Source organism: Grammomys surdaster, unplaced genomic scaffold, assembly GCF_004785775.1.
Source record: "Grammomys surdaster isolate TR1022 unplaced genomic scaffold, NIH_TR_1.0 63, whole genome shotgun sequence".
NCBI lineage: Eukaryota > Metazoa > Chordata > Mammalia > Rodentia > Muridae > Grammomys > Grammomys surdaster.
Genome location: NW_021604565.1, coordinates 4,438,677 through 4,462,730, shown reverse-complemented (window position 1 = coordinate 4,462,730; position 24,054 = coordinate 4,438,677). Strand labels below are relative to the sequence as shown.

The 24,054-nt window shown below is 44.1% G+C and overlaps 1 protein-coding gene across 4 annotated transcripts in view; it reads right to left on the bottom strand.

The window, feature by feature from the left end:
* Pag1 (phosphoprotein membrane anchor with glycosphingolipid microdomains 1) overlaps positions 1-4,687 on the bottom strand; it is a 137,592-nt gene extending 132,905 nt beyond the window's left edge. For all 4 annotated transcript variants that reach the window (XM_028765962.1, XM_028765985.1, XM_028765953.1 and 1 more), the window contains exon 1: positions 4,577-4,687. The gene's annotated coding sequence lies outside the window, so the exon portion shown is untranslated. The remainder of the gene's footprint in view (positions 1-4,576) is intronic.
* Positions 4,688-24,054: the final 19,367 nt, after the last annotated feature.

Sequence of the window (24,054 nt, the reverse complement as noted above, 5' to 3'; positions counted from 1 at the left end):
CATCCCTAGTACAGAACTGAGACTGTCTCTACTACAGAACTGAGACCGTCCATCCCTAGTACAGAACTGAGACCGTCCATCTCTACTACAGAACTGAGACCTTCCGTCTCTACTACAGAACTGAGACCGTCCATCTCTCTTTCAGAACGTCCATCTTTACTACAGATCTGAGACCGTCCATCTCTCTTTCAGAACATCCGTCTCTACTACAGAACTGAGACTGTCAATCTCTACTATAGAACTTATTACAATAGCTCATAAACCAGAGGCAGGATGATATTCTATAAGGAATACCAAAAAGTTCTGAGCTCAACTTTTTCTTACAAAACCTACTCCTGTAATTTTGGACCCATGACCTTTCTAGGCCAGTTTCTCCTTCTGCAAAAGCACTACAATACAGGAACTGCCCAGAAGGTTGGCGTCAGGGTGGAGGACAACCCTTATGTAATGTTGCCATCACAGCCAACACACAGTGAGGGCTCCTAGCTGAACCTTTGCTCCAACTCTTGGCCAAAAACAGACCTGTAGGGGCGAGAAATGTGGTCAGATAAATCATGCTCAAGGCTGTCTTCTCTCAAATCCACCCCATATCCCTGAACTCTGCAAAACCTGACCTTGAGGCGCAGATGCCACATTGCACATGAGTTGCTTGTCTGTATAGCCATAAATGTGTGTAACTTCCATGTTACCTCGTACACTGAATGAGGTAAGATCAAAATCAAGTCCCAGGTCCTCAAATAGAAAGTGAAAATCCAAAGAAGTAATGTGGTTAAGGAAGAGTAAACAGTCTTCACTCGCTTAGATCCATATTAAAATTGATTTACATATTATGTGCCTGAGCCTTCTCTCATCCAAGTCCTAAACAAGCTCAAGCCTGCTTAGCTTTAGAAATCATATAAGATTGGGTGAATGAAGGTAGTATGTCTGCAGTTGTACATGAGTCTTCTGAGAGCAAACCGATGTGTGTGTTTTTAGGGTGGGGGAGTATGGAGTATTTCTTGTATATTTAAAAGTGACAACAGAAAATCCACTAAAACACAAACAGGAAATAAAAGAACCATCTGCAAATTACTTTCACGGGCTTAGCTCTAGTTCTAGACATGTTCCTTCCAGGCAGACATTTGATCAGAAAATCTAGAACAGGGATCAGTTGAAATATAGCTGCTAACGGAGGCAAAGGATGTGCGGATTCTTTGAAAAGGAGGGCTGAAACATCAGCAGCGGGGATCAGAGGGAGGACTCAGTGGTGGCAGCAGGATCAGAGGGAGGACTTGGTGGTGGTGAGGGCTGAAACATCAGCAGAGGGGTTCAGAGAGAGGACTCGGGTGGTGGCAGGGGTTCTTTTTGGCACTGCAGTTGTGGCATTGTGCCTCTAGGCTCTCAGAAGCTCCCTACTGGAACCTCACTGTTGAGAAGCTTTGGAGAGACAGACAGACAGACAGACAGACAGACAGATCCAACACACACACACACACACACACAGACATACACACAGAGACAGAGAGACAGAGAGAGACAGAGACAGAGTGTGATGAGGAGAAGGACAGGAAAGGGAGATGGAAGGAGAGACAGACCTTGAACACCAGCCAGGTAGCAGTGAGCATCTAGCTTAGAGTACCTTTTAATGGTAGGTATATTAGCTAGGAGGATTTCATTAAACATTGACTCACCTAGGATAGTCTGCTGCCTAGGAGCTTTCTATAGCAATTAGATTTTAGTATCTAAAAGATAAAGACCAAAGGCCAGAACATGATGGCATGTAGATAAACCTAAGAAAACCACAAAGCGCCATGGCCACTCAATCACTCCACACCCTAGAACTCAGAGGAGAAAGAAGCTCAACAGTCCATGGAGATTTCAAACCAAAATGGCTCAGATGGAATCCCCCACAACTGTTTCCTATGGCTTTGAACCTAGGACTAAAGGAAGTGTGCCTATAGCTGTGATGGATAAATGATTCCATTTCAGAACACTGAGTCCAAGATAAGCACAACGCCCATCTCTCTGACTGAGTGGAGTTCCCCCTTTGACACTGGCCTATGCTCAAAGACAATGTGGACTGGTTTTAGCTGCTTTTGTCTATGTGGACCACTGACAGTAACTACACAGGAAGAATAGCGATCGTCATCTGCCAATATGAAGCATCAACTTACAGCAACTTTTCTCTTTGGCTCTATGAATATATAAACAGGGAAGGAAGAAGTAACAGAATCCAGTTTCAGCTGAGGGCAGAAACCCCCTGCTATCACTCTCACAACAGCACTGAACGGGAGTCTGCAACCAGGGCCTGGCATTTAACAACCATGAGGCCGATGACAGTGGCTTCCCGTCACGAGGAACTGGGCTATGAGTGTTATTTAGCAGTTTGCATACTTGAAGCTTTAAACAGAAACTTCCCATGGTGAAAGAGGATAACCCACCCACATCGCTTGCAAGTTGAGGCAGCAGGGTCAAAGAACACAGATTCCAACAGGCATGTTTAAACTGCCAGCTGTAATTTCTACTACTGGATCTCACTCGGCCTCAGTTTCTTCCTCTCTAACACCAAGACAAAGCCCCCTCCATGGAAGGCTTTCAGGGAGGCACTGCTGGAGACAGTAAATCCAATGTCAACCCGTGGCCAGTGTGTTTACCCCTCTCTCCTAGTGCACATGTGAACTCCTTCGATTGACCTCCAGCAACAGCTGTTTCATGTCTACAGCTTATCCCAAGACAAATTTCCTTTTACAACATGGAATTCTTTCCCCAAAGTCAGCCTACTATACTTGACATCAGCTCGGTAACTTCTCATGCTGGATTCCACTTAAACCTCACACAACCCAGCAAGGAAGGTAATACAGTTACACCCACCCATTTTACAGACAGAGACACTTAGGCACAGAATTTCTCTAACTTGCCCAGATTCAAAGCCAGCAATAGTCCCGCCAGCCTGGTCCCTTGAAAGCCCACACTTGGACAAGATTTCTTCTAGGGGCTTCTTCAGAACATGATGTTCCTATAAACTACAACCTGATGACCAGCTTTTCAACTTTAAAATAATACCTTTCTTTTTTTTTCTTATAATCCTTAAAATAAAAACTATGTTTGAACCAGGTGCCTGTAACTAGCTAGTGTTATATCCACTGAAGCACTATGACCCATACATGCCTCTTTCTAAAGGTCACATAAATAAATCTCACATTGGCTCATATCTGTGAGCTTTTACTTCTGATCCAAATTCATATATATTTTTCCTCTGTGCATATTTCTTTCCATGGATGTGTGCATACCACAGGCAGCCTCAATGTGGGCTAGTTGGTTAATGCAAAGCTGCTCCTCTAAACACTATCTTTATAACAGTCACTACCTGTCAGCCACACAGCAGGGCTGTATGGTATTTCAAAGAATTCCTTTTACAAATTTAATCAACTCAAGTATTAAACATCAATGGCATTAATCCATTCCTCTGCTTGAAAGGAATCTCTAGGGGCAGCTGAGAAGGAAAGGTTAAAGATTTCTACCCTTCAAAGTAGCCACTGCAGCTACTATAAATCATGCTCTTTGTTTACTAGGATAATTAAGCCCATCAGTGCACTTAACTTCCAGACTCAACAATTATCTGGTATGAACAATCTCCACTTTTCCTAAAACAAAAGAGGATGTGTTCTAAAGAGGGTTCTGTGCATCTCTCTGTACAATGTATGGTATTTTAAAGCATGATTTATGTATCTAATTCCTTGAACTGCCTTGAAAAAATACACCAAGTTCTTCCTCCCATGTTCCCTATTAGAAGACAGCCTTATTTAAAGACTGCCCTGTTTCTGACTGCAAACCGCTATATCATGTCAACATTTTTATTAAACATGGTTCAAGCTGGACTTGAAACAAATGGAGTGACTGGAGGCACAGCTGCAGCCCCTGCAGATGCAAAGTTACCCAGCCAGGAGGCTTACATAAGCGACGCAGGACAACTCAGCCATCCTCTGAAGCCTGTTTCTTTGAGACTTGCCCACATTCTTAAAGCATATGAATTAAAACGCACAGAGCGCTTTTCTCATTTTCTCTGCCTTGGAGCACAAAACACTCAGTTGACACATAAGTTGTTTTTCCCTAAAGGAGTAGGCTCCAATTACTGGAGGTTGCCAACTTCTGCCTAAGGGAAGAGCGAAGTGGGATACACAGAAAGCCTGCAGGCCTGAGCAGCAATGTCTCAGCTTCTCATCTCTGTGCCAGTCCTCTGAGAGGATGTCAGCAGAGCCTCCTAGGATGGAGGTGGCGGACGTCCCTGACCCCACGGCGGCGGCGCTGAATCAAGGAGCTCAGAATGTGCAATTAGCGGCGGGCCAAATGCCCTCGGAGCACCTGTCTCCACTAACACATTTCCAACTGGCACATTCGGGAGAGGCAGGAGCCAGCCTTGGACTCCAGCCTTGAGTCCTCGAATGGCATGCCCCCTCCTCTGCAGTCCAGTACGCCTTGCCTTCCTCCAGTTGCAGCCTGACTAACAGGAGGTGCCACCTCGGTCTGGCACAGCAGGAATAAAACGAACCTGTCCTTCCCACGCTGCCTGCAACTTCAGAAACTACAGTCAACTTACTGGTTCGCAGAAGGCAGAGGTCTTCTGGGGCTTCAGTGCGCTAAGAAGCGCTGCAACTCCTCCACACACAGCCGGGCCGGCCCGCGGTGGCCGGTGGTAGCGGGCGCAGGACCCGCCTGGTCCTCGTCGCCGCGGCTCCGCCGTGCCGGGGGAGGTGCACTCTCGCGGGCGCACCGTGCGGTCGCGGAGACTCGGACTGCACCGGGGACCCGAGCAAACGCCGTCGTGGCCGCCAGCCCTTGAGATCTGTGCTCGGAGCTCCAGGTGCGTGTCTCCCGCTCTGAGGGAATGCGACACCACGGAGTTCCCGCACGAGAGGCTCCGGAGTGCTGCAGAGCCACCAGTCCGCCCCGGAGGAGCAGTCACAGCACCCGCGCGCCGGGCGGGAACCGCAGTCCGCACTGGCCGCCGCGCCGCGGAGAATGACAGCGCCGAGGCGGAGCAGCGCGCGGGGCTCAGTGCGCATGTTCGCGACTGCAGCGGCACGTCACGGGGGCGGAGCCAACGGGCAGGGTTGGGCGGAGCGAGAAGGGTGGGGCGGGGTCGGGGCTACTGTGGCTGCCAGCTGCAGGGCAAGGAGCTGGAGCTACGCAAATCAGGGCTGGTGACCAAAAGTTCTGTGACTGAGGTTGTCTCCTTAGCCCATTGTCCCTTAGAAAGCAGTCTATGGGGAATTGCCTTAGGGTCCCCGGACATCCCACAAAGGTCAAGTTTAACTCAGGTGATTGCATAACCCTCAATTTGGGGGACACCTTTCACTTTGATCTTATGTACAGTAAGAACTTGAGGAGCTTGTAGGAGCCCTTTGCCCTGGCCGGACTCCAAAGTAAACACGGAGATTCGAGAGGTGGGGCCCAGGTATGTAGGTTGTAAATAGCCTTGCTCCTGAAGAGGATCTGCGGGTTGTTTGCCTACGCACATTCAGAAGGTCTGGAGGATGGGGGAATCCCTATTCCAATAGAGTCCAAGACTATGCCAGTGGCCAGTGCTGCAAGCCTCCCACGTCCTGGATCCTTCCTTGCCACTTAGAGGGCAGAGAACCCAGAGCAGCTCCTGGCGTGTGGGTTGCCTAAGAAATCAGGTGGAAATGTTTTCAACTTAGAACAAATTCCCAAGGCGTATCCACAGTGGTTCCAGTTCACCCACTAGGCACCGGGTGTGTAGGGGTGGGAGGGGAGGTTGTGTGTGGGAGCTGGGTGGGAAGGGCTCGAATCTTGCCTGGAACAAGCTGCAGATAAATCTGACAAGAGTTTTGTTGGCCTTGAATTTTAGCTTACTAAACAAGCAGCCCGGAATTGAGGATAGACAGCGTAGTAACAAATAGCCAGACCAGATGTGGATCTCAGGACTTCTGAATCCAAGGCCATTGAATTCTAAGTTCTTCGTCTGATTAGTCCATTTTTTTTCCTGCGCGTATTTCTTAAGAGTTCTCTAACAGGAAAAAAAAACCTGGCACGAGTGATATTAAACTTACTGAAGACACGTTTCACTCTTAAAGGCACTGTGGAGTCGGCTGGATGAAAGAGGCTCATTAGGAGTGAAGGGGCGGGAGTAGGAAGCCGAGGGACGGAGAAAGCAATGTTAATATGTTGCAGAGGAGAATGTGTGGGAGATTTTAGAGTCGGCCTTCAGCTTGGAAAGGTACTTTGAGGATAAGGATGCAGGATCCAGTTTGGCTTCCGGTTTCAGAGGACGGTGAGAGGTTCACTGGTTTGAGAGCTTATAAAGGTCTGTATTTCACCACCAGGCTGTATTAGTGACTTTTCTCATTGCTGTAACAAAATATTTGGCAACAGCAGCAACTCAGAGAATAAAAGCTTTGATTTGAGTCATGGTTTGAGGGTACAGTCGACCATGGCGCAGAAGGCGGGAATGTGAGGCAGCGGCAAATTGCAACGACGAGTCAGGAGGAATGAAGAGTTGCTTAGTCCTTCTTATTCCGACATCCCAGTCCATGCAATGGACTCCCCGCATTCAGCGAGGGTCTTCCCTCCTCAGTTAAGCCTCTCTAGAAACACCTTTCCAGACACGCCTACAGGATTATTTCCTAACACACTCTAAATCTTGTAAAGCTGACAAGATTAACCATCACAATTTCTTCACTGAATCCCACAATGATCTAAATTAGATATGGAAAGTTATTGTACTTATTTTATGCTCTTAAAAAAATACATTCTGGTCGGCCTAGGCAGCCATCTTCCAGTTAACTCGCCAAAATGACCAACACAAAGGGAAAGAGGAGAGGCACTCGGTATATGTTCTCTAGGCCTTTTAGGAAACATGGAGTTGTTCCTTTGGCCACATACATGCGAATCTATAAGAAGGGTGATATTGTAGACATCAAGGGAATGGGTACTGTTCAAAAAGGAATGCCCCATAAGTGTTACCACGGCAAAACCGGAAGAGTCTACAATGTCACCCAGCATGCCGTGGGCATCATTGTAAACAAGCAAGTTAAGGGCAAGATTCTGTCCAAGAGGATCAATGTGCGGATTGAGCACATTAAACACTCGAAGAGCAGAGACAGCTTCCTGAAGCGGGTGAAGGAGAACGATCAGAAGAAAAAGGAAGCCAAAGAGAAGGGCACCTGGGTTCAGCTGAAGCGCCAGCCTGCACCACCCAGAGAAGCACACTTTGTGAGGACTAATGGGAAAGAGCCTGAGCTGCTGGAGCCCATTCCATACGAATTCATGGCCTAGTGTATAAAAGAAATAAAGGACCCAACTGCAGAGTTTTTCCTTAGGTTCAAAAAAAAAATACATTCTGGAAGGCTTAGTTGGTGTCGTGCTTGCTGCACATACAAGAGGACCTGAGTTGGGATCCCTAGAACTCACAAAGTCAGATGTAGAAGCACCATCTGCTATTTTAGATCTGATGATGTGGAGATGGAGTGACCCTGGGGCTTGTGGATCAGTCTAGTCCAATCAGGGACATCCAGGTTCAGTGAAAGACCCTTCAGTGGAGAGCAGTTGAGGAAGACACCCTCAGTCTCTGGGCTCTACATGCGTTCTCACAGACAGAAGGCAGAAGAGATGCGCTCTGGTACTCGGCTTCCTTTTCTTTTTCTCTCTGTCTCTTCTTTTTCTGTTTATATTTACTCTGGGACTCTGGCCTGTGGCCTAGAACCACTCGCACTGGGGTAGCTCTTTTCCCTTGGTTTAAGCTCTGTAGATGCCTGTCATAGAGATGTCTCTCTTAGGCAATTCTAAATCCTGTAAGTTGACATGAAGTTAACCATCACAAAGCCACGGTTATTCTAGTCATCCAAGGCCCTAGCAACTTCATCTAAAATATTTATCTGTGTAGCATTTATTGACTTAAAGCAATCTATGGCTCAAATTTATAAAAAAATTAATTAGTATGTCCCACTGCCATTTTGAGTCAGTGTTATTGATGTTTAAAACACGAAACATGTAATATTGTCTTGGCATTGATTGAATCTTAATATTGACTATGTCTGCATTTTGAATTTGTTTCTTGTTAGCTGATGTTGTGTGGTAAAAGTAGCAGATGCATTCTCTCTCTGTCTTTCTGTTTGTCTCTGTCTGTCTCTATCTCAACCTCTACCTCTCTCTCTCTCTTTCTCTTCCTCCCTCCCTCCCTCCCTCCCTCCCTCCCTCCCTCTCTCATTCTTTATGGGCCAGCACAGCCTGCTCTTTAAGAATTTCTTTATCCACTGACCCTCAAAGTGTCACTCACGAAATTTTCAATTACAGACACTAGCAATGGTGCCGATATCTACTCTTTCTCCTTTCAAGAAGCTCTGCCTAGCATAGATTTCCTTTCCTTTAAATTAAACTATTTCTGCTAAGAATCACAGGATGATCACTGAGCTAAGGAATCTTGGTCAGAAATATTTTCACCCTTATTAATTACATCCTTGATCCGTTTTCACTCAAATGGATTTTTGTACATGAGAATCTCCGGGTCTGCTTACCACACAGAGACAACTTGGATGAGGGAACTAGCAGAACTCAGGGTGATGGGTGAGGCTGAGAGAGAATTGGAAGCAAAGCAATCAGATGCTGCTCTGTGAGGAGCTTGCTAGAAAACTCTATACATATTGTGATAGACTTTTGACACAGTTGATTGTCATGTTTGCATGGTTTGATCACATGAGGTGGCAAACAGTGTCACTGGAAAGCATAGCTAAACCCCTGGTTGGGCTCAAGTGAGTAGTCTGTTTTGTTTCCCAAGAAACTTTTGTAAACGTTTGAAAAACTCAGTGTCTTCCCCTAGCATAGGAAATCTGTGGAATTCCAGTATAGCCAGTGTTCGGATGTGACATAGTTTATTGTGACTGTAGCAGATGAGAGCAGGTAAATATGGTGGAAAGATGTTCGGAGCAAAGAGGAGAGAATCTCCTGCTAAAGGATCCTAGTGACCTCACATTATACTGCAGAGTGAAAGGCAGGGCTTACGGATTTCATACTTTCTATTGGGAGGAAGAAAACTTATGACAGCAAGAGACAGGTTTTACAGAGGTGAATACAGAGTATTTCCAGAACTGTCTTTATGTTATGACTATTCCCACTGTCCTGAGTTACCCTACCTTACACATTCCTTACGTTTCTCTCCTGGGGTCAAGTACTCAAGCTAATGCAAAGCTGATGTGCAGAGAAGGCCTAGATTCACAGTGTTCAGCAACAATCACTTTAGTGTAATATACTACACCAAGGATCAGAATGTAGGTGTTCAGAATGGCTTGGAACCCTCCATGTACTCAAGGGTGACCTTGAACGTTGGATCAATCGGTCTCTATCTCCCAAGAGCTGAAACTATACACAAGCTGATGTTCATCATGCCTGGTTTATGCAGTAAATGAGGACCCCAGTTACAAGAGAAGTACTCATGTGGTCTCTAGCATCCAAAACTCTAACCAGTATGTGGTGGGTGATTTATTTCTGTTATTCTTATTCTATTATATATCTTTCTCAAGTCCCATCCTTTGAGTCTTTTCCTGTGAATAGTATCTTCTACCTTCAGTTCTGCACCATCTCCAGTGCAGGCCAGCTCCTGCTACATAGGACAAAAGATGTAGTCTGAATCATGCTTTAGAACGAAAAGGATGCACTGCTCGTATGGCTCTCTTCTGCTTGAGTGGGGTTCCTGAGTCCACATACTTGGGAGTGTGGTTCCTACCTTCTGGGTATAGCTCAGTGGTCAAGTGCTGGCTCAGCATGCACAAGATCCTTGGGTTTGAAGAAACAATGAGCAATGACAACAACTACCCTGCTATTCTGAATAGGTAACAAAGCTGGCTTTGGAAATGTTACTTGGTAGTTGGTGGTCAGATCTTCAGTGGACTCTCACCCATGTCCCTCCAGGGGAAAATGAGAGTAAAAGATCGGTCTTACAAGGGGCCTTGGAAATTTCACAGCAATTCCCATAGAAAGAATTCCCAAGGGCAAAAAGCTGTAAAATAAACTATCACTCTAAAATGTCTTGTAAAAACAGCAGTTGCTTTTAGAAATATTTAATCCCGAATTCCACTGAAAAGCACATGGTATTTCCTGTTTCTGGAAACAGAGGAAAATGAAGCTCTGTTTAAAGCAAGAAAGCAGAGCCAGATGTTGGTGTTGGTAACAGTCTGCAGAGCCCAGGACGCATGTGGCGTAGGCGAAGGATGCTGGCCAGCTGTCGCCAGCCCTGGGAGCCCAATTTCTCTTGTAGAGAAGAGAAGCAGAGCATAGGAGATGTTTTGTTTTGTAAGTACAAGGAGACAGCTGAGTCTAATAGACATTGTTTTTGTTTGTAGAGCCAGCACAACAACATTTAAAATGCTTTTGTCTCTTTTTTTGACACATTCCCAGTCACTTATTCAAGAAATGTTCAGTATCCAACAAAATTCAGTAATTAAAAAAAAGAAAGTACTGTACTATTGCATTTTGAAGTTAATTTTAAACAATCTCATAATAGCTTGCTTTGCCCATATTAATAATTAGCTTTTTTTCCCCTCGAAAAATACACAATTAGCCTTCTCAATTAAAATAGCAATTAGGCATACGGATACCACAGTTTGAATATGGGATGCCCTCACAGGTGCCTGTGTTCAATACTTGGCCCCAGCTGTGGTGCTATTTTGGGAGATGTTAGAAAGTTCAGGAGCTGGGCTTAGCTGAGGGAAGTATGGCATGGGAAGGTGGGCATGGAGTATCTTTGAAGGTTATGCCTGGTTTCTGGATGCTCCCTCTCCTGTCCTCCATAATGTGAATAATCTCTCCCCCAGGCTCCTACCACCAGGGTGCTTTGTCTCAACTCACTCTGGGTTCCAGAATCAAGGAAGCCAAGGACATGGACCAAAACTTCTGAAACTACAAAAAAAAGAACAAATCTCTCTTCCTTTTAAGCTGCTCTGCCAGCTGTCTCATCCCAGTGGCAGGCTGAGGTAGGAGGACAGCTCGCACCCAGCCTGCTCCCAGATCTTCTTTGGCTACACTGCTTTTCTCATCCTTGCTTCCATCATATCCACGGTCCTTTCTTGCTTTGAGGTTTTACTGGCATTTTAATCCAAGCTTTCCTCTCTGATTTATGTTCTTCAAAAGCTAACCGTACCCTAATGTCTAATTCATGGTTACTCATGCACGTAAAGTTGACCTTGGTCATGGTAGCAGAGGCTCCTCTCTTCTTTATGTCCGTGCTGTCAACTGTCTGTCTTATCACATAGTACTTCCTTACACTGCCCTGTATTAGAGATGTCAGTGTGTGTGTGTGTGTGTGTGTGTGTGTGTATGTGTGTACACTTGTACACCTCAGCAGCTCTATAAACATAACACGCCTGTGTTATATCTCATAGTGGTAGATATTATATCTCACACTTCTTGGTACCTTTACTCCTTAACTATTTGGTCACTTCATCCATTATAATCTTTATGATGGTGCTGATTGTGGTCCTTGGTGTGAATCAAAGTATAGGACTTGGGGAAGGGAAAGAGAAAGAATATTAAAGCCAACTCAATATCAGATCCTATTTGGTATGCAGAACTGGGCAGATCATCAAGTGCTTACTGCATTTGAATTACAGGGTAAGGCTAGGCTTCCAGAGAAAAACTTGAAATCCAATTACTAGAAGTGGGTAGTAGGTATGGGCAGATTGACATTAAGATTTATTTTATATTGAACTCCAAGCAAAAGATAATCAATGTTTACCACTGAGTAACAGTGGACAAGATTGAACCCAAAGCTTGGGGAAGGTCTCTGGCTAGGTCTCTGTTTGGAGGAAAGATGACCAATGGGAGCCGAAGGACAGCTCAGCAGGAAATCAGCAGAACCCTCATTCTTTTGCTACAGTGCCTGTCTTAGCAAGCTACCTGAGATGAGCAATTGAGAACCATGTCTGTCTTTCCCTACGCTATTTTCTTTCTGTCCTGCTTATAGTCAGTTCCCTGCTCAGGTAAGGGACCCTTGGCTATATTGTGACAGGATGTGACCACTGATTGGACCAACTCTGCCACCTGATTGACATAGTAGGAACAATTGCTTGGCTAAAGAGACAAGCTTTCGCTAAGGTACAGGCTGGAGAATAAGGGGCAGGTTGGATGGTGGATGGAAGGAAATGGAACAGGCAATCAATGTCAAAGCAGAAGAAAGGTAGGGTATCCCAGCTAATGCAGTGGCTCCATGCAAGAAACACACACACACACACACACACACACACACACACACACACACTATGCTGCACAGTTAATGTTTATAAAAGTTGTGACTGGAAAAGAATTGTGAATGTTATGAAACAGTCAGAAGACAGGATTTATATACATGTGGTGTAATAAAGCATATTTCTAGACTTCGTCTCTGGTTTCAGGCTCTGGTTCAAAACTGTTAGGATTTCCTGAGGGACAGGAATAGCTTGTGCTGTTCATAATTGACTCCTTGAGGGTACTAATGAGATGTACTAATGCCATGTGATTAGAAGGCAAAGACTTTCAGCCTCACCTCCAGCCTCTGGGAGGGGTGCTGGATCTGGAGATGCAGCTCTGTCACATTTCCAGGGACTTAGGATGCAGGCACATAGCGACAGAACAATGGAAACCTCAGGACACTGCCTTAGAGGAGCTTCTTGGCTTGTGAATAAAGGGATATATTCACGAATGATGTGGTAGACTCCACAGGACCGAGACACCTGCCTTCAGCATCTTGCTTGACCTTGCATGGTCTGGATAGTAACATGAAGTAGGCTCATGGAAACCCCCAAATTGTAGCCAAAATCAGACAGAAGTGCAGTTAGTTTAGGGGCCCTGCCTGTAGCTGGTGTCTACTGTAAAACTGCTAGGTTAGAAGGATCTGATGCTCCCTCCAAATAACTCATGCGTACATCAAAAGTGTGCATTGCCCAGTGTGAGAGAGTTGGTAGCAGAACTCAGTATTGCATTCATCAAGTGCCTGTGATATCTGTTTACAGCTCAGATTAATAGAGCAGCTATGGCACTGCGACTTCGAGTTAAAGGAGGAAGCAATCACCCTCTAACAACCTGTCTGCATGCTGACTGATGCTCATGGGAGTAAGCAAAGGATTTTACTATAAACATCCCATTTCTCCGACAGGATTCTTAGATCCTGGGAAACAACCTTACTCATTCTATGCCTGTGAATTTGAAACTACGTCTAATGAATTGTCTTAAAAATCTTAAGTATTGAGGCTGGAGATGACTTGGTGGTTAAGAGTACTTACTGCTCTTGCAGAGAACTTGGGTTAGGTTCCCAGAGCCAACATTGCAAACTTCCGGTGACACTAGTTCCAGAGGACAGGCACCCTCTTCTGATCTTCACAGGCTCCTGCATGCATATGGTATATGAGCCCACCCAGGCATAAAAATAAATAAATAAATAAATAAATTCTTTAAAGAATGTATACTACAGTTAGCATGAAGATATACAAATAAATGATTTTTGATTGGCTCTCTTGTATTTCGTGCTTGTCACACTGGATATCACCTCAGTTTTATTTCCTTTCCCTTTTTCACACATAGGAAAATCTAAGCCATGTGGAAGGGCCTTATCTATTACCTAGGAGCAAGTCCTGACTTGATCTGCAATAGAAAGCCAATTTCTTCTGCCTTTCCAAGCCAATTGTTTAACTTATCAAATTTCCCTCCAGTATTGAGAGTTCTTGGCTGGTCATATTTAGTTCAATCCATGCCTGTAGGTGAGACAGTGAAAGAGTTCATAGTTGAGTTCTATTGGTCATGACACAGAACAAGGCGCTTGACATTCAGACCAGAGCTGGTCACTTTGGTCTCTGTTTCTTCTGGTCACTAACACAGTGTCTTTTTGTCAAAGTAAGTCTCAGTTATACAGCTAGAAAAGATTAGAGATGTCTATCAATCTAGGTCAGGTCAAGAAAAAGAAATAGAGTCCATGTATTGGCAGAAACAGGAATTATGAAAACAATAAAAACTCTCCAGAATATGAAAATAGCCGTCCTGTTTGTCTTCCAGGTTAAAATGGAACTAGCCTTGCTGAGTTGAATCTGGGTTCATTCATTAAGTCTTCATTTTACAAACAGGATGAAGCATAGCTTTGGAGCTTGAGGATGTTTTAGTCTTTTTGGAGGATACAGACCAACAGTTGATCTCAGATAAAAAAAGTAGTGTAAAAGTCTCATTTTTATCTTATCTAATTTATCTTACTCTTCAGAAGTGATTTCTTCTCTAACACAAAAAGATTAATTTTGTAACTAACAAAATCCGCCAAAACACAGTGGTTAGGGCAAGGTAACAGTAGTGTTCTGCTTGACAGCATGCAGTCATGTCCACTTAGAGCATTACGTTCCTCCCACACATGTGGTGGAGACCCCAAGTTTGTTAAAGTCACTTAACAACCTCAATAAGACGCGTGTGTTGACAGAGTAGTACTCAATATATTTCCCTAGGAGCTTTACCTAAAAGGGAGTCGCTGGCAGAAATGATCGCTTCCTGGAGTCCTAGGGTTAGACATTCTCATGAGTTGGTCTCTGAGACAAAGCAGGTGATGTTAGAGGTCTCTCTTCCATCAGGGGCAAGCTTCAGCATCTTCTTCTACCTTCATGCAGGGGACAGATGCTGATGTGTTTGTTGCAGATAGCTCTCCTACTTGTACGCTCTTGGTTTAGGGACAGCTATGTGAAATGTTCCCCCACATGCGTCTGAATCCTTGACCCGCAGCTATTGATGTTGTCTGGGATCATTGTTGAATCAGTAAGAAGCAGGGTCTAGCTGGAGAAAAGGACTCTCATGGCAATGAGGTGTCAGGGCTACCACCTGGCACGCATCCAGCCACAATCCTTACCCTCTGCTTCTCTATCTGCCCTGATGTGAGGAAGGAACCTTATTTGTCTGTGGCCACAACCACGGCTGTTTCTGTCACCATGCCTCCCCAGCCCCATAATTGACTGTGTCCTCAAATTGTGAGATGAAATAAATTCCTCCTCCATTGTATTGTTTCCTGTTGGATATTTGTTAGCAGATAAAAGTAGCAAAAAACTTTTTTTTGTCAAGAGCAGTGAATTTCAGGGGAGTTCATTTCAATTCTCTTTTGAAATCACACATATCAATACCCAATTCTAGATCAGTTAACTAGCTAGACTGGACTCCTGTGGGTCCATGGTGACAGGATCCAATGTAGAACTGTTCTCCCAAGGCCATAGGAGAATGGAGAGAGAGTTGGCCAGAGGGAAAATGGCTGTGGTGTAGAGTTCTGAGTCTGTATGCTCCTAAGGCAGCATGGGACCCAGCTCCCAGCACAGTGGTGTTCAGGTGCTGGGGAAGGTTACTAAGGTTTGTGTGCCTCTTCTGGTAGATATTAGAATCATATCCTAGCTGTTTCCCCTTGCTCTGTCTCAAGATTCCTTTGTAAAATGAGAGAATGGTGTATCTTGTTTAATATTTGATAATATGCCAACAATGTATTCTAATATTAAACCTGATGATGTTTAAAAACAGCATAGTCTCTGGAGCCTAGAAAATATTCAAATCACTGCTCCTTACTTATGTGAGGAGCTATGGTCGGCTTGTATCCATAATTCACATAACTTCCATAAAGACAGTGAAATATCACATTCTGGCTTTACAGGCAAAGAACAGGACACACACACATGGGATAGATAATGGATGGGCTAAATAACATGTCTGAGTCCACATAGCAAGTGGGCAGTTGACTGACCTCTGTGCACTTAAACTTGGGCCGCGTGACTGTAAGGTCCATGCACCGAGTCACTGCTCTCTGACGCTTGTCTAATAAATCAATGTGGTATTTTATTTAGTGCTGTTTTCCTTCCTGTAAATCTTCCCAGCTCTGTGGCCTAGCCATGATCTCTGCTTCTTCACGTCTCAGATCCTAGGAGAAGAAGCAGCTGACCCCCTCTTACAGCTAAGCCAAAGTTATTCACAGGAAGCCACTATTTGCAGGGCTCCCCGTGAGAAGAGGGAAGAGTAGCAGGAGGGGCTGAAAGTGTGCCTCAGGTGCTATGTTTTTGTTTGGATTTAGAAACTTGACTATTACATTTGAAGACCTTTGAAGCTTAATTTCTTGTATTGTGGAATGACAGATTAGACCTGGATCGTTCTTGTGCATTCTCCATATCTAGAATTTCGCAATGGTCTATTTATTTAATACTTACTGAATATCCCCTTGTCACAGAACACCGTGCCTGTTCTTTGCTGAGGACAGAAAAAGAAAATGAATAAATAGAAGCCACAGTCTCACCTACAAGGCATGCTCATCTTGAACAATAGACAGCTGTTAAAGTCATGATGACAGGGAGCCTGTATGTATGAATTGGGGTGACTGGGTTCAAACATGGTTTTCTGTTTCCTACTTGTGTATTGCCTTTAAAATGATCAATCTGAACTTTAATTTCTTCTTTTGTCAAATGGACTTTGGTGGCATGTTCCTCATTGGGGTGGTATGCTATTTAAAGTACTCAGTCAATGCTTTGAGTAGATGCATAATTTTCAAGAACAAGTGGAAAGGTCTCAATGGGAAGATATGCCTTGTGGGAACTTCAAAGTGAACGTGGCATCGAGGGCTGCTCTGGTTTCCCAGTGCTCCTTTCAACACACTCTAAGAAACAAACTATGTTCCAAATCTACTGTAAACGCTATGGATGCAAGAAAGTCTAGGCAGCAAGCAGAAGTCTTACAGTCTGGAACCTGTGTGCCTTCCATCTCTAGAGATGCTTCAGTGAGTGCTTTGACGGGTGTGCCCCTGTGAGGACTGGCTACCATTTTTCATGGAGGTGGCATGGCGTGCACAGGCTACCTTCTGTTTCAAAACCCACGTTCCTATCGAAAGTGATGTTATGTACATAAGTGAGAGAAATGGATAAAACGGTTTTCCTCGTGAGTGAAGAGGGAACACCACCACCAGGACTGGTGATTCCTTCCATGGACAGAGGTCCCATTTACACAAAGCACACCGAGACTTGCTCATCCCCACCTGGTACTGGGGGCTAGGAAGGAGAGACTTACTTGATTGTTGAGGTTGAAAGGAGAACGAGAGCACAGACAGTTTACGCCATCCTGTCTTTTCAGATTTGCTCTTCCTTTTACTTAGTTACAGAGTTGAGTCTGCTCTTGGAGAGGGAGGTATGTGTTGACCCAGGAGGCCTGCAGCACAGACTGAGGACACCTCGCTCTGTGCCTTTGAAGTACCTAGCATGTGTTGTCATCTCCTCCTGTAACATCTTTGTTGGTTAAAATTGTTATATTGTTACCCTATTTACCTAACTATGTGGTAAATTTTTTCTCTTGTGACTTAAGTTAGTTGGAAGTAAGGGACAGAAGGTGTTAACTTTGAATCCCCCTTGATTTCCTGTGTCCCAGAAGATGCCTGACTCTAGCACAAAGGGCCTCTGTTTTCTTGCTCATCTGTATGTGCTCTTCCCTGACTCTCTGATGCTGGTGTTTATTTGGAGGTGGGGTGTGTGTGACTGTGGACCAATGGAAGCACTTTCCACATGGCTTCTAAGACTGTTAAACTGAGTCAATATATGGGAAGGATTTAACGTGGCCCTCTACGTTTTAAATATGCTATAGATAGGTAATAATCAACAACACTTTTATAGTTAGTTAAAACATGGTATTTTACCATATTATCTTAATGCTAAAAGAACTTTTACTATTACCTGATACTCAGTAAGAACTAGAGAAATATGTAAAGACGGTGCCCGTCTGTGCAACAGGACAAGCATGTCAGTTTGCTAATGTGTAATTTCAGAGATTAAAAGAAGCACAGTTGTCTACATTAAAAGTCACTCTGTCCATCCCAGCCAAGCTGGGCCTGGATGGTGAATCTGTGACTTTTCTGGGTAAGTCCTGGCCTGTGTCTTCTCTGAGCATCTTAATACCGTCGTTTACAGATGGGTCTCCTTCAAACCAGGGCTCCCAGAATCATGTCTGTTCAGGTCAGTGAAGCAACTACCCATATATACCCATATACTCAATTTTCTCCATGCTGCATTCCATGCTTGCTTTGTGCAAAAGAGTAATGAACCAGACAAGGGCAAATCATACTCCCCTGAGGAGTTTTGGGAAATAATCCAAGTACATATTCTTATTAAATTGCAATTGGTAGCATGGAAATATTTTCTAAAAATCAGACACCTTCCTTTAAGCATACTACTGTGATTTCTCGGCTAGATGTGTGTACACACGTATGTGGCAGTCAGAGGTCAACTTTGCATGTCATTCCTTGGCTACCATCTACGTTGTATTTTTGTACAGGATCTCTCTCTATGGGGCTGGAACTCAGTGATCAGGGTAGTCTGGCTGTCCAGTGAGCCCCAGGGATCTCCCTGCCTCTGTTTCCCTAGTACTGGGAGAACATGCACACACCACCAGGTCAGGATTGTTTGTTTAATATGTACATATGGGTTCTGGGGATTGAAAATGAGTCCTCATGTTTTTACACCAAGTACTTAATTGATTGATTTGTCTCCCTAGTCTTGCACTGTGTTTCTTTTTAATATTTAAATTTGTAAAAAAGTTTTTAATTGAAATAAAATTAGAACACCACTTTCCCTCCTCCATTTTGTCTCTCTACTTCCTCCCAGGTACCTCCCTTTAACTCTTTCCACGCCCCCTAAAGTTGGTAGCCTTTACAAACATTATTATCATTGCTACATAGATGTGTGTGTGTACATGTGTACGCACAGATGTACAGCAAACCCAGTCTCTTGGCTCCACTTTTGTTGTTAGGGGACTCAAAACCTCCCAAACCCCACTACTCCATGCTCTGATGATTTTTATGGTAAGAAAAAATATTAGAAGAAGCTTACACTGATTGTTCATCAATAGATAGCCTCATAAATTAGTATTTGTCAAATGGAAAAAATAGACTGCATCTAAATCAAGAAACTGACCAGGAAAACTGAGGGACGAGAAGGCAGCACTGTTAAAACACTTCTTGATGGTGTCATGAGCTGCGTGTGCAACTTTACCCCCTCAGGACACTTTGTATATTTTATACATAACTATACATTAGCGTAACAGAGAAAATTAAAGCTACTTGGAAGGCGTTTGTACCACTTGAGTTATTTGATTTATTATTTCCATCCCTAAGTTTCTTTTTAAAAATAGAACTTTCCAGAAAAGAGGCAAATTCTTGTTCTAAAATGATAGGACTAGTCTACTTACTGTCCCAGAAATCACTATTCAAAATTTTTGAATATTCTATTGAACTCTCTTGTGCACTTACTAACATCAATGGAATATTTCCATCTTTCTGATTCAGCAGAAATATGTTTTTGAGCTGATCTCTACATAACCAGGCTCCATCTGTTCTGGGTTAGATCTTGCCCCTGAGAAATCTGCAAATTCTTTGTGCCTTTCAGAAAATCTCTTCATCCTGGTCATCACTGAAGTCCATAGGCATTACAGCTAGGTAGGAATTAAGTGTTTCCACTCCTAACAGCTTCCTTAGTACCTCTGGTACTGTGAGAGCTAGTTTTCAAGGAAGAGGCTTGCGGGTCAAACCCAACTCAAATCCTCCCTGCTCTGTGTCTGAAGTGTGTATAGGTACAGATACCTTTGATTATATGTCTCTCGGATAACTTTCTAGAATGGGAGTTACTGGATCAAAAACTATACCATTTAACCTTTTAATTGTCGTTGTGAATGTGTCTGTTAGACTGTAACTAACTACATTGTGTTTCTTCCACCTATTACAGACTGAGGAGAGAAAGGAGAGTTCAACTCCACTTTGCAAGCAAAGGAAATGTCCTCAGAGGAAGGTCCAACACAGACTGCGGTGATGTCTTCAGGCAGCATGGGATGGGAGGGAGGTTTTGAAAGGTACCTGTTGAGTACTTTCCCTGGGAATTCCTCACCCTAGCTGGTAAACACCAGGCTCTTGCTGAGTGGAGGAGGTGAACAGAGGGGCAGATGGACTGGTTAAGGGAAGTTTCTGACATTTCTTTTGGTGAGTAGGATTGTAGTATCATGGCTTTTGTGCTGACTGTGGAATAGCCATTTGTTACTTGATGCAGATTGATACAGGACTGTGATATCAGTCTCCTTTAGTTAGAAACACTTCCTGTTCCACATGACAGGAAGTGAATAACAGCAGACTGTGAAAATTTGAGGGTTGTTTTTCCTCAAATAGAAAGTCTACCTGCAGGAGTTTGGCAGCTCACTCATTGGCTAGCAGGTGTCAGGGCCTGTGTCCTGTCCTGGGAGCTGGCACATGGACTAACTGGTGTCAAGGCCTGTGTCCTCTCCTGGGAGCTGGCTCATGGACTAACAGGTGTCAAAGCCTGTGTCCTCTCCTGGGAGCTGGCTCATGGACTAGCTGGTGTCGGGGCCTGTGTTCTGTCCTGGTAGCTGGCTCACTGGTTACTGGTGTCAGGACCTGTGTCCTTTCATCCTCGTAGTTCTCTTGGCTGGCCTTGCTCATGGTGGCAACATGGTCACCTAAGTTACTGGTCTCATAGCTGTGGTCAAGCCAAGGGGAAGGGGGAAGAGTAATCAAGAGAGCCTTCATCTTCCCAGAAGCTCTCATGGCAGACATCTGGAGCATCTTTACTGACTCCCAGTCTGAGAGAAGCTAAAGGCATAAAGAACGGAACACCATAACGGCTCCTTCAATATGACCATTGTTGGTCAATGTGTGCTGGAATTCTCAAGCAAAACTAAGGCTCTTAGAAGAGGAGAGACTTAGACATTAGTGGGTAAACAAAATCATCTTCTCATGGTGTGGATTTTGAACTACACTACATATACTACACTGAGGAATGTAAATTTCCTTTTGGAAGGTCAAAAGAAGCCTCTCAACTTCCCACATGTTTATAAATTTTGTTAGAGTTGGCTGCTGTTCCCCACCACCTCCCAATAACTCCAAGAATCTGGACTTAGGAGAAAATTATTTCAGAGTGACAGCTACTGATCAAATGAACAGCTCTCCTATTTACTGCACAGTGCGGACAGACAAGGCAGTGCTGCCTCCTTCATCTGCAAGGCATTCCTTAACTTCAAAAGGCCTCTTATAAACAAAAGCACTTCACAGGACTCTGAGAGAAAAACAAGAGATGACACCAGTTTACATGCACAATGTAAAAGGACTCTTGGGGGATGAGCAAAGAAACCCTGTTACTTTTAAAAATAACTGCACAGCCATATCCACAAATCCAACTGCTGTCATGTTATTATGGATTCACAGGGTCTGCAATTTAGTGATCAAAGAGTCAGCATAGTCACAAGTAGTTTTTCTTTCTTTTTTTTTTTTAAAGATTTATTTATTTATTATATATGAATACACTGTAGCTGTCTTCAGACACACCAGAAGAGGGCAGCGAATCTCATTACGGATGGTTGTAAGCCACCATGTGGTTGCTGGGATTTGAACTCAGGACCTCTGAAAGAGCAGTCAGTGCTCTTAACCACTGAGCCATCTCTCCAGCCCCACAAGTAGTTTTTCTTAAATCCCAAATAGTTTTCTCATTAAATAAATTCTCATGCTAAATACATTTCATCTATAGAATGATGAAGATTTTATTGATATGATGATGCATTTGTGCTTAACAGAGTAAGTGGGGACAAAGTATCAGAATAGGAATTTTACTACTACTTATATTTAAGTTAAAAATTAAAGGGATTTTTTAAAAAAAATCAGGCTACTTGGAAATTAGCCAAAACAGGCCTATGTATCATATTTACTCTGCCCTTCTTAAATATTAGAATATTTTGAGGTGAGAAAAGAACATTTAAAAAATAGTTACTTTGAACAAAAAATAACTACCATTATGAAACTGTGATTTCTTATGTGGAAATATTAGGAGAAAGACTTAAAGTCTTAGTACTTGCTATATATACTCCAGGGATTTAAAACCTCATAGAGTATGAATAAACAGTTTTATTACATATTAATTAAATTTTTATCGCAATAAATGCTGTCTCATAGTGTCATTTTTATCAAGGGAAGGACATAAGCATTTTCAACTTTCCAGTACAGACCTTTACTTGACATGAGTTGTTATTAGTATAAGTGCACCTAGTAGGGCACACATGGAAGAAATGAAGCAGACTCAGTGTGGCAACAATGCTAACATTTATTCCTAATCCTCCCAAGCATGTGTGCAATTGCATTGCTGAGAGACTTCAAGGAAACAAACATATTTATTTCACACTGGAATGCTGGATGCTATCAAATAAAACTTTTTCGTTTTGTTTTGTTGAGACAGGGTTTCTCTGTGTAGTCTTGACTGTCTGAGAACTCACTCTGTAGAACAGGCTGGCCTTGAACTTACAGAGATCTGCCTGCCTCTACCTCCTAGTTGCTGGAATTGATTAAAGGCCTGTGCCACCACTGCCCAGCCAATAAAATATTTAAAAAAAAAAAAAAAGAAAAGAAAAGAGAAGAAACCATTCCTCTGTTTCTCCTTTCTCTTTCACTCTCCTATCTTATTTACATGGAGCTGTCTGGTTTTCAGTCAGTTACTCCCTTCCACCACTACCCCTACCCCAGTCCAAGATAGGCCATGGTTGCTCAAGCTCTGAGTTCCCCAGCTCTGTTTCTCTAGGTCCTGTGGGAAATCCAGTGAGAGGGGCATCTGCAGGCTATTTATACAAGGTGAAAGGAGAGAGAGAGAGAGAGCAAGAATGGACAGGATAAGCCTTCCCCCTCTCCTGAAGACCTGTGGTGAGCTGCCAAGGTGGTATGTGAGTCTCCCGTGGTAACAATGCTTGGAAAGTCTGAGACAACCTCATAAAGTCCCTCAGACACTGAGATATCCTACTGTTGAAGTGCCCTCTTTATCGGGAGGGGTTTTGGAGCAGTGTGTTGTCATTCAAAGCCATGAGCACTGCATTGCCAGCCTGCCTTTCTCTCTACAGGGACCTCCTGAGCAGGGCGGTGCTCCTGTGGCCACACAGGAGCCTTCTCTCCCACTCCAGATATGGGCTTGCCACTCCCTTGTCGGTAAGCTCCTGGGAAGCACCAGCACAACCTGGAGGTTTCTGGAGCATGGACTCAGGATTCAGCCACACCAGCTACTTTTAGTATTTCTCTTCCTGCTCAACTTCTTTAGCCAAGAACGACTTCACACTCAGCCCTGGAGTTCTGATGCCACAGAATGTCTCCTCCAGCAAACACTCCCAGCAAACGCTCCCCCAAGCTGTTCTGCACCTTCCCTAGGCAAGCATCACAGCCCATCCAAATGCCACTTGTTTTTCCACATCCAGAGAGGGAGAGCATCTTCTTCTTTCTTCTTTCTCTAGTCGGTGTGATCACCTCTCCTTTGATCTCAAGCTCCCATAGTGTACAGGTGTCTATCTGGTGTGGTTTCAGTTTACTTTAGATATTTTCTTCAAAGATCTGGCCAGCAGGAACTGTCTCACTTAAGACTATGCCAGGCCACACATGTATTAGTGATCATTTGATGTGTGTTTACTGAAAAGAAAATAGACTAAAGGTACTTGTTTTAAGGAGAGGGTGGCAGATGAAACTGTCATCTACCTCATGGTTCCCTGAGACGTTTCTACACAGGGAGTCAAATGATTTTGTTGCTTTTCAGGGAAACACTGCAGATTCCATACCTGGAACTCGAAGCACACTGGCCATAGGAATTTGAGGGAAAGGGCCGGAAAGTGGGTAAACCTCTCCACTGCACCCCCATTCAGCCTTTGGAGACCTCAATTGTAAACGTCTGTGTGGTTTTGGGTGCATGGATCTCCCAATGGTGCAGATGGTGCAAGATTCTCCCACTGAGACTGAACTGTGAGGTTTCTCCTGCCTGCCTGTGTTACCTTTGGATCTCCATCCACCAGAAGAGGGTTGGGCAAGGAGTACAGAGCAGGAATAATGGGTGCTATGCTATGCAGAGAGGGAGGAAGTGGGCATTCTGCCACAGGAGGCACTTGACTGCCAGAGAGCAATTGCCTAGAAGTCACAGGGTGATTAGGTGATGTGTAACACAGTCGGGGGCAAAGGGCAGATGTCAGGATGCAGAAGCAGAGCCGGGAGGAACTCTGTGTTGCAGTGGCCAGTTGGATTAGATTGGACGATTT